The 10,706-nt window shown below is 46.0% G+C and overlaps 1 long non-coding RNA gene across 2 annotated transcripts in view; it reads left to right on the plus strand.

Moving 5' to 3' along the window:
* Positions 1-2,098: 2,098 nt before the first annotated feature.
* The window catches only part of LOC112076362 (uncharacterized), an 18,841-nt gene continuing 10,233 nt past the window's right edge, over positions 2,099-10,706 (plus strand). For both annotated transcript variants that reach the window (XR_002895170.2, XR_002895169.2), the window contains exon 1: positions 2,099-2,219. This is a non-coding gene — a long non-coding RNA (uncharacterized lncRNA). The remainder of the gene's footprint in view (positions 2,220-10,706) is intronic.

The following is a 10,706-nucleotide window of genomic DNA, read 5'->3' on the forward strand; positions in this document are numbered from 1 at the left end:
CCCCAGAGCGCTCTTATTTTTATTTAACTAGACAAGTCAGTTAAGAGCAAATTCCTATTTAATATGAGGCCTAACAAAAGGCAAAGGCTCCTCGCGGGGACGGGCTTCTGGATTAAAAATGTCAATACTAAATAAAGGACAAAACACACATCACGACAAGAGACAACACAACACTACATAAAGAGAGACTTAAGACAATAACACAGCAAGGCAGCAACACATGATAACACAGCATGGTAGCAACACAACATGGTATAAACATTATTGGGCACAGACAACAGCACAAAGGGCAAGATGGTAGAGACAACAATAAATCACGCAAAGCAGCCACAACTGTCAGTAAGAGTGTCCATGATTGAGTCTTTGCATGAAGAGATTGAGATAAAACTGTCCAGTTTGAATGTTTGTTGCAGCTCGTTCCAGTCGCTAGCTGCAGCGAACTGAAAAGAGGAGCGACCCAGGGATGTGTGTGCTTTCAGGACCTTTAACAGAATGTGACTGGCAGAACGGATGTTGTATGTGGAGGATGAGGGCTGCAGTAAATATCTCAGATAGGGAGGAGTGAGGCCTAAGAGGGTTATATAAATAAGCATCAACCAATGGGTCTTGCGACGGGAATACAGAGATGACCAGTTTACAGAGGAGTATAGAGTGCAGTGATGTGTCCTATAAGGAGCATTGGTGGCAAATTTGACGGCCGAATGGTAAAGAACATCTAGCCGCTCAAGAGCACCCTTACCTGTTGATCTATAAATTATGTCTCCATACTCTAGCATGGGTAGGATAGTCATCTGAATCTGGCAGCTGGGGTGAAAGAGGAGTGATTACGATAGAGGAAACCAAGTCTAGATTTAAAATTAGCCTGCTGCTTTGATATGTGCTGAGAGAAGGACAGTGTACCGTCTAGCCATACTCCCAAGTACTTGTATGAGGTGACTACCTCAAGCTCTAAACCCTCAGAGGTAGTAACCACACCTGTGGGGAGAGGGGCATTCTTCTTACCAAACCACATGACCTTTGTTTTGGAGGTGTTCAGAACAAGGTTAAGGGCAGAGAAAGCTTGTTTGACACTAAGAACGCTTTGTTGTAGAGCATTTAACACAAAATCCGGGGAGGGGTCAGCTGAGTATAAGACTGTATCATCTGCATATAAATTGATGAGAGGGCTTCCTACTGCCTGAGCTATGTTGTTGAGGTAAATTGAGAAGTGTGGAGCCTAGGATTGAGCCTTGAGGTACTCCCTTGGTGACAGGCAGTGGCTGAGACAGCAGATTTTCTGACTTTATGCACTGCACTCTTTGAGAGAGAGGTAGTTAGCAATCCAGGCCAAAGCCCCCCTTCAGAGACACCAATACTCCTTAGCCGGCCCACGAGATTGGAATGGTCTACCGTATCAAAAGCTTTGGCCAAGTCAATAAAAATAGCAGCACAACATCGCTTAGAATCAAAGGCAATGGTGACATCATTGAGGACCTTTTAAGGTTGCAGTGACACATCCATAACCTGAGCGGAAGCCAGACTGCATACCAGAGAGAATATCAAGAAAGCCAGTCAGTTGATTATTGACAAGTTTTTCCAACACTTTTTGATAAACAGGACAAAATAGAAATAGTGCTTTAACAGTTAGGATCAGCTTGATCTCCCCCTTTAAATACAGGACACACACGCACACACACACACACACACACACGCACTATATAGTGTCCTCCATTCCCTATATAGTGCCCTACACCATTAGTGCACTATATAGTGAATAGTGTGCCATTTGATACATATCCCATGACTCAGTCCGTGCAAAGGAAGCAGCTTCCGCCCACAACCCTGCTTTTCAATTTACTTTCTATTTATTTCCTTCCTTATTTTTCTTTCTAATCATACATCTATGGCTAACACATGTTGTAGTTGATGGGAAACAGCATGTCTGCTCTTCTGTGTGCGACTTGATGTCTGAAAATGAAATGGACTTTCAATGCACTTGACCACAACTTGCTGTGTTTATGTGTGGCTGTTTTTCCTTCTCTCGTGTGTGTGTGTGTGTGTGTGTGTGTGTGTGTGTGTGTGTGTGTGTGTGTGTGTTCGTTCTAGGTTCGAGAACGCAGACAACACTCTCCTTTATCTACGGAGCGACAGGTGGTGGAGGACAGGCGGGGCTAGCGGCAAATTCCAACCTAATTGGCCGAGAGTAGAGGAAGGGGGTGGTCCGACAGAGGTTTCTACAGGTGAGATTGACCAATGGGAGAGAGGATATTGGATAATAAAGGAAGAAAAGACAGGCTGCGGTAGTTTCCATACTGTCATACATACTGAGTTCTTACATGCTGATGTGGATATTGGAGCTCCCAATACCAATTGGTCCTCCAGCTCCCCCCTAACAGTCCCTTAACAGCTCCCTAACAGCTCCCCCCTAACAGCTCCCCCCTAACAGCTCCCCCCTAACACCTCCCCCCTAACAAGCTCCCCCCTAACGCTCCCCCCTAACAGCTCCCCCCTAACAGCTCCCCCCTAACAGCCCCCCTAATAGCTCCCCTAATAGCTCCCCCCTAACACCTCCCCCCCTAACAGCTCCCCCCTAACACCTCCCCCTAACAGCTCTCCCCTAACAGCTCCCCCCTAACAGTCCCCCCTAACAGCTCCCCCCTAACAGCTCCCCCCCTAACCCTCGCCCCCCTAACACCTCCCCCTAACACTCCCCCCTAACACTCCCCCCTAACAGCTCCCCCCTAACAGCTCCCCTAACAGCTCTCCCCCTAAACAAGCTCTCCCCTAACAGCTCCTCCCCTAACAGCTCCCCCCCTAACAGCTTCCCCTAACACCTCCCCCCTAACACCTCCCCCCTACACTCCCCCCTAACAGCCCCCTAACAGCTCCCCCCTAACAGCTCTCCCCTAACACTCCCCCTACACTCCCCCTAACAGCTCTCCCCCTAACTCCCCCTACAGCTCTCCCCTAACACGTCCCCTAACAGCTCCCCCTAACACTCCCCCCTACAGCTCCCCCCTAACAGCTCCCCCTAATAGCTCCCCCCCTAACACCTCCCCCCCTAACAACCTCCCCCTAACACCTCCCCCCTAAACAGCTCCCCCCTAACAGCTCCCCCCTAACAGCTCTCCCCCTAACAGCTCTCCCCTAACAGCTCTCCCCTAACAGCTCTCCCTAACAGCTCCCCCCTACAGCTCCCCCCCTAACAGCTCCCCCTAACAGCTCCCCCCCTAACAGCTCCTCCCAACAGCTCCTGTTTAACTACACTACTCCTATTATGAACACTAGATCTATCTAGATACACCTACTCCTATATGAACATAGACCTATCTAGATACCCTACTCCTAGTATGAACATAGACCTATCTAGATACACCTACTCCTATATGAACATTAGATCTATCTAGATTACACCTACTCCTGTATGAACATAGATTCTATCTAGATACACCTACTCCTATATGAACATAGATCTATCTAGATACACCTACTCCTATATGAACAAGACATATCTAGATACACCTACTCCTATATGAACATAAGATCTAATTAGATAATACTTCCTATGACAATAGATCTATCTATACACCTACGGTCTGCATCCATTTATATATATTAGTGTGGTTATTCCTATCAGTTCTCAGAGAAAATACCTTTTAAGATTAAATATGTCCGATACCTTAATACATACATACGTTTTACTACTGCTAATAGCTGTATAAATGTTCAACTGAATGTGTTAATATCTGAACTGCAGTGTGATCATCCATCCCATCAGTTTTGGTAGTTTGCCTTTGTCGTGTTAAAACAGTGTGTGGGAAGAACACGGATGTTAAATTGCCTCTGTCGCATTAGCGTGTAGCTGCTCGGTACATTACATTTGAAGTGAAGGCTTCAGCCCAGAACTGAATAACACAGAGAGGCAAGTAAACCTCCCACTCAATTCTCAGCGAGAGAGAGAATCCCCTGCTCTCTACCCCATATTATAGAAAGGTGTGTGTGTGTGTGTGTGGTGTGTGTGTGTGTGTGTGTGTGTGGTGTGTTGTGTGGTGTGTGGTGTGTGTTGTGTGTGTGTGTGTGTGTGTGTACCTGCAGTTCAGTGCCAGTAGTACTCTCCATGGTCTTTCTGTATGAAACAGCGTTGGCTTTGATGGCACTGACAGCCCTACTCTTTCCTGTCACCCCCCCCCCCACATACACCCCAACACACATAATGGGCCTGGTACTCAGGGACTATTGTCCCTCATCAGTCCTAATGACCTGGTACTCGGGCTCTATTGTCCCTTCCATCAGGTCCTAATGGCCTGGTACTCAGGCCTATATTGTCCTCCATCAGGTCCTAATGGCTGGTACTCGGTGCTCTATTGTCCTCCATCAGGTCTAATGCCTGTGTACTCAGGGCTCTATTGTCCTCCATCAGTTCCTAATTGGCCTTGGTACTCAGCCTCTATTGTCCCTCCATCAGATCCTAATGGCCTGGTACTCAGGGCTCTATTGTCCCTCCATCAGGTCCTCATTGGCCTGGTACTACAGGGCTCATATTGTCCCTCTAACACACTGACATTAATGCAAATGCAATGGAAAATCACATCAAACACTTATCATTAAAACAGTATGGTGCTTTAAAACTCACCTCACTGTGATGATCAATGAAGACAGAAGTTCAACAACAGGTTGAAACTGGGTAGAACCACACTTTCTAAAGTGATTGATAATCATAAACATCCATATATATGAACCCAAGCCCCCCCCCCCCCCAAGAAAAACATGAATTGAGAACATAAGTATTTGCCTCGTATACAATACATAGCCACCACTATCACGCATTGGCAGAAAAACACAAACAAAACGTATTTAAGAGTCTTTGGTACAATTAATTTGTTCCAGTCTATATCTATAATTAGAGTAATCGCCTTTCTGTGTGGACTGTATGATCATTCATATTGGATGGACTTGGTACTACTAATGCTACTCTCCAAACCTCTATCACATGAGTGGGAAGAGAATCTAAGCCCTGGGCGATGCAGCTGTGTTCATTGACTGTGCAGAAGGCGGCTTACAAGTTAGCCTACAGTTAAGTGAATAGATTTTTTTAAATAACCTAGTATAGTGGCATTGTTTTATATTTCAGCATTAGTAGTCTGGAAAATTAACCTACAGAATATCTCACCACTATGCGTTTCCATCTCCTCCTCTCTCTCCTTTCATTCCTTTCTGGAGCGTGCAGAGGGGCTGTCAACAGTTTAATTAATATGTGGTGTTGTGTTGGGAAAAAACATTGTTACTATCATGTTCCAAACAGATTTCACTTGGTTTCCTAAATGAAGCACTGGGTAGCTGCTAGGAAGAGAGTTGGAGAGCCATGACGTACAGAGTCTGGGGGGGGGGGGGGGATATCACCTGTCGCGCAGAGAGACCATGTTCCTCAAATAGTGGTTGATGATGTGATGTGAAATAAGTTTACTATTAATTTCTCAGCTGCTCATATTAAGCACGTCTCCGCTATAAACAAAGTAACCTACCCAGCATCATTTGAAAATCGGCGTGAAAGGGCTCCATTCGCTATTCGGGGGTCAAATGACAGTGTCTCCCCCCCCCCCCCCCCCAACGCCCATTTGATAATGGGCCATTCCAAATGTTACATATTAGTAAAGACAAGATTCAATGAAGAATCGTTTGATGGGTGAAAATATGATCTACATGATGAGAGAACAGCGTGTGCAGCCTGAGAACAAGGAACGGAGTGCACATTTACATTTACATTTAAGTCATTTAGCAGACGCTCTTATCCAGAGCGACTTACAAGTTGCACGTTCTTTTATTTTGCTACTTTCTCTAATCATCCATGTTCTTTCGTCTCATCATGCAGACCATATATGTTATTCTAAGGGTTGTATCATTCACAACTAAAGTTGTCAAATAACTCTAAAATCTAGCGTATAGGACCTGTTTCAAATGATCACTTTTTACACTCAACATAGTCACTTCATAAGCACACTCGCTCTTGAATGGGGAAAAATATCCTTACTATTTTATTCAGCTAAAGTTATATTATTTATAATATAAAATAATGGCAGGAGACTTTATAAGCATGTCATGTCTGCTAAATTAACTAAACCTACAGGCTATGGTGTGGTGCATTGTCACGGCCGTTACAAGAAGAGGACCAAGGTGCAGCGTAGTCAGCGTACATTTTCTTTTATTGAATAAAAATGACACCGAACAAAACAATAAACACTACAAAAACAAACCGTGAAGCTAAAGGCTATGTGCCCTAAACAAAAGTCAACTTCCCACAAAGACAGATGGGAAAAAGGGCTACCTAAGTATGGTTCTCAATCAGAGACAACGATAGACAGCTGCCTCTGATTGAGAACCACACCCGGCCAAACACATAGAAATAGAAAACATAGAAATAAAGAAACTAGAATGCCTACCCTAGTCACACCCTGGCCTAACCAAAAATAGAGAATAAAAGCATCTCTATGGCCAAGGCGTGACATGCATAGCCAGATAATACGCTAACTCATATACTGTTCTGCTGAAATACATTTTCTTCATATCGTAATGTTTCTTTACACCTGCTTAAAATAAATACTGCATATATTGTGGTTTGTGTATTATTACATTGATTTATTATACTTTAAAAAAGATATATATATGTTCCAAAGGCGTGTATCAGTGATTTGTTTGCAGCTTGTTTGAGTGGAAGCCTGGATGTGCTAAACGTGTTTGTTTATTAACGGTCAATTACCGTGAGACCAGCAGCTTTTTGCATGATAATCACCGGCTGACAAAATGTCATGACAACCACAGCCCTATAATCCACCTTCCTTTCTCCTCTCTCTCCTCTCTCTCTGTTCAAGGCTCTCTCTGTAGGAAAATTAAAAACATAAATTCCTCTCTTTCCTGTCGGTACAGTTGTGTAACCAACTCTGTGTGCCTTTCTCTTCTCTCTCCCTCCAGCCCTTTTCAAGGAAATCTACCATGACTCACGGCCCCCTCCTGTTTGTTTCTCTTTTTCCTTCACTTCATTCCTCTGCTTTTCCTCCTCCCATCCTCTCCTCCTTTTCCTTCACTTCATTCCTCTGCTTTTCCTCCTCCCATCCTCTCCTCCTTTCAACTCTGTGCTGGTTGAATCGACCCTGTTCACTCTCACACTCTAAACTAGAGAAAGTACATGCAACCCTAAACCCAGTCCGGTATAACCCAGTCCGGTATAACCCAGTCCAGTTCCAGTAAAGCCCAGTCCGGTTATACCCAGTCCGGTAAAGCCCAGTCCGGTATAACCCAGTCCAGTAAAGCCCAGTCCGTAAAGCCCAGTCCGGTATACAAGTCCTGTAAAGCAACAGTCCGGTAAAGCCAGTCCGGTATAACCAGTCCAGTAAAGCCCAGTCCGTAAGCCGTCCGATACACCAGTCTAGTAAAGCCCAGTCCGGTAATAGCCCAGTCCAGTAAAGCCAGTCCAGCAAAGCCCAGTCCGGTATAACTCAGTCCGGTAAGCCCAGTCCGGTAATACCAGTCTGGTAAAGCCAGTCGGGTATAACTCATCCGGTAAAGCCAGTCCGGTATAACTCAGTCCGGTATAACCCAGTCCGGTATACCAAGTCCGGTATAACTCAGTCCGATATAACCGTCAGTATAACCCAACCTAAACCCAGTCCGGTATAAACCCAGTCAGTAGAAGCAGTCAGTATACCCGTCCAGTATACCCAGTCCAGTAGAAGCCAGTCAGTAAACACCAACCCTAAACCAGTCCGGTATAACCCAGTCCAGTATAACTCAGTCCGGTATACCAGTCCAGTAGAACCAGTCCAGTATAACCCAGTCCAGTATAAGCCACAGGGACTGTAAAATCTTCTATATGAATTCTATGAGCCCACAATCATCTCCTTCTCTCACCTCTTGACCTCAGTCAAACCCACCTAGTCAGGTAAGTCAGCCCAGTCCAGCTAAACCTAGTTCAGTTCTTTTGTATGTTTTGAATCCTTATCCTCATCTCCATTCTCTGACCTCTTTGACCCTCAGTCACTCTCTCCTCCTTCTCTGACTCTTGACCCCTCAGTCACTCTCATCCTCCCTTCTCTGACCTCTTGACCCCTCAGTCACTCCTCATCCTCCTTCTCTGACTCTCTTGACCCCTCAGTCACTCCTCATCCTCCTCTCTGACCTCTTGACCCCTCAGTCACTCTCATCCTCCCTTCTCTGACCTCTTGACCCCCTCAGTCACTCTCACTCCTTCTCTGACTCTTGACCCTCATCTCTCTCATCCTCCTTCTTGACTCTTGACCCTCAGTCACTCTCATCCTCCCTTCTCTGACCTATTGACCTCAGTCACTCTCACCCTCCCTTCTCTGACCTCTTGACCCCTCAGTCACTCTCATCCTCCTTCTCTGACCTCTTGACCCTCAGTCACTCTCATCCTCCATTCTCTAACCTCTTGACCCCCTCAGTCACTCTCACCCTCCTTCTCTGACCTCTTGACCGCTCAGTCACTCTCACCCTCCTTCTCTGACCTCTTGACCCCCTCAGTCACTCTCACCCTCCCTTCTCTGACCTCTTGACACCGCTCAGTCACTCTCACCCTCCCTTCTCTGACCTCTTGACCCCTAGTCCTCTCACCTCCCTTCTCTGACCTCTTGACCCCTCAGTCACTCCATCACCCTCCCTTCTCTGACCTCTTGACCGCTCAGTCACTCTCACCCTCTTCTTGACCTCTTGACCCGCTCAGTCACTCTCACCCTCCTTCTCTGACCTCTTGACCCGCTCAGTCACTCTCACCCTCCCTTTCTCTGACCTCTTGACCCCTCAGTCACTCTCACCCTCCTTCTCTGACCTCTTGACCCCTCAGTCACTCTCACCCTCCCTTCTCTGACTCTTGACCCCCTCAGTCACTCTCATCCTCCCTTCTCTGACCTCTTACCCCCTCAGTCACTCTCATCCTCCCTTCTCTGACCTCTTGACCCCTCAGTCCTCTCATCCTCCTTCTGACTCTTGACCCTATCCTCTCATCTCCTCTCGACCTCTTGACCCCTCAGTCACTCTCACCCTTTCTGACCTCTTGACCCCTCAGTCACTCTCATCCTCCCTTCTCTGTACCTCTTGACCCCTCAGTCACTCTCATCCTCCCTTCTCTGACCTATTGCCCCCTCAGTCATCTCACCTCCCTTCTCTGACCTCTTGACCCCTCAGTACTCTCATCCTCTCCTTCTCTGACCTCTTGACCCCTCAGTCACTCTCATCTCTCCATTCCTTAACCTCTGACCCCCTCAGTCACTCTCACCCCCTTCTCTGACCTCTTGACCCCTCAGTCACTCTCACCTCCCCTTCCTGACCTCTTGACCCCTCAGTCACTCTCACCCTCCTCCTTCTCTGACCTCTTGACCCGCTCAGTCACTCTCACCCTCCTTCTCTGACCTCTTGACCGCTCAGTCACTCTACCTCCTCTCTGACCCTTCCCCTCAGTCCTCTCTCTCCTAACCTCTTGACCCCCTCAGTCACTCTCATCCCCTTCGTCTCAATCTTGACCCCTCAGTCACTCTCATCCTCCTTCTCTGACTCTTGACCCCCTCAGTCACTCTCATCATCCTTCTCTGACCTCTTCCCCTCATCGCTCTCGGTGATTTGGCCTCCTCATCAGTCGCATAGTGTTCAGCTCATATTACTGAACAGCAGAGTTGTTCAGGGTTTAACTTGGTCTTTCTTCAAATGTAATTGAATGGTATATCCTGAATAGGTACCGTATGGGTGCATGGAGACAGGCAGACGCTAGTGAAGGTGGTTAGGGGTGGCAGAATAAGGGTCTGGGGCGAATGTCTGTAGACTAGAGACAAGGCCGGAAGTTAATAGGATGGGTGAGCTCAACTCTGTCCAATAACACTTGTTCTTACTGATTTGCCTGAATAATAAAAGGTTAAATACAAATTGAAATCTGTCAGGGTATGGTTGGAATAGTTCAGCATGGTCAGAATCTAACCCCATATTTGTGACCATTTCGAAGCTAGGCGTATGTTGCACGTCACTACTTCACAGAAGGACGTATTTGAACATATATTTTAAAAATTATCTACGACATCGGTGGTCACGAGTCATGAAAGGCACATGACCGTTTAACAATATCCATTACTGTCCTCTAATCATTCTGACATCAATGCAAATGTAATCGAAAATCTAATCAAACACTTCATGAAGCCCATGAGCTCATGTTGTGCAACATTTCTATAGGCTTTGCAATTGCGTGAGAAAACAGAGTGATGGCCATAATAAAAGAGGAGGATGCCAACAGCTTTCTATAGGCTAGCCCCTATATTTATTTCTCAACTTACTAATATTAAGCAACATTGCTTATCTTTACAACAGGAGTATAGTCCCAGGCTGGTATGAAAATGAACCACGGTGAAAGCGTCCTCCATTCGCTATTAAGTGCACAGATAATTTGTATTTTTTCCCTCTGCTGTTCCAGACAGGTGCGTGATAATAGTCCATTCTAAATCCAAACTAATTTCACACATAAACTCAGCAAAGAAAACGTCCCTTTTTCAGGACCTGTCTTTTTAAAGATAATTAGTAAAAATCAAATAATTTCACACAGATCTTCATTGTAAAGGGTTTTAAACACTGTCCCATGCTTGTTCATTGAACCATAAACAATTACATGCACCTGTGGAACAGTTCGTTAAGACACTAACAGGTTACAGACGATAGGCAATTAGGTACAGTTATGAAAT

The sequence above is a fragment of the Salvelinus sp. IW2-2015 genome, unplaced genomic scaffold (assembly GCF_002910315.2).
Source record: "Salvelinus sp. IW2-2015 unplaced genomic scaffold, ASM291031v2 Un_scaffold3704, whole genome shotgun sequence".
Classification (NCBI taxonomy): domain Eukaryota; kingdom Metazoa; phylum Chordata; class Actinopteri; order Salmoniformes; family Salmonidae; genus Salvelinus; species Salvelinus sp. IW2-2015.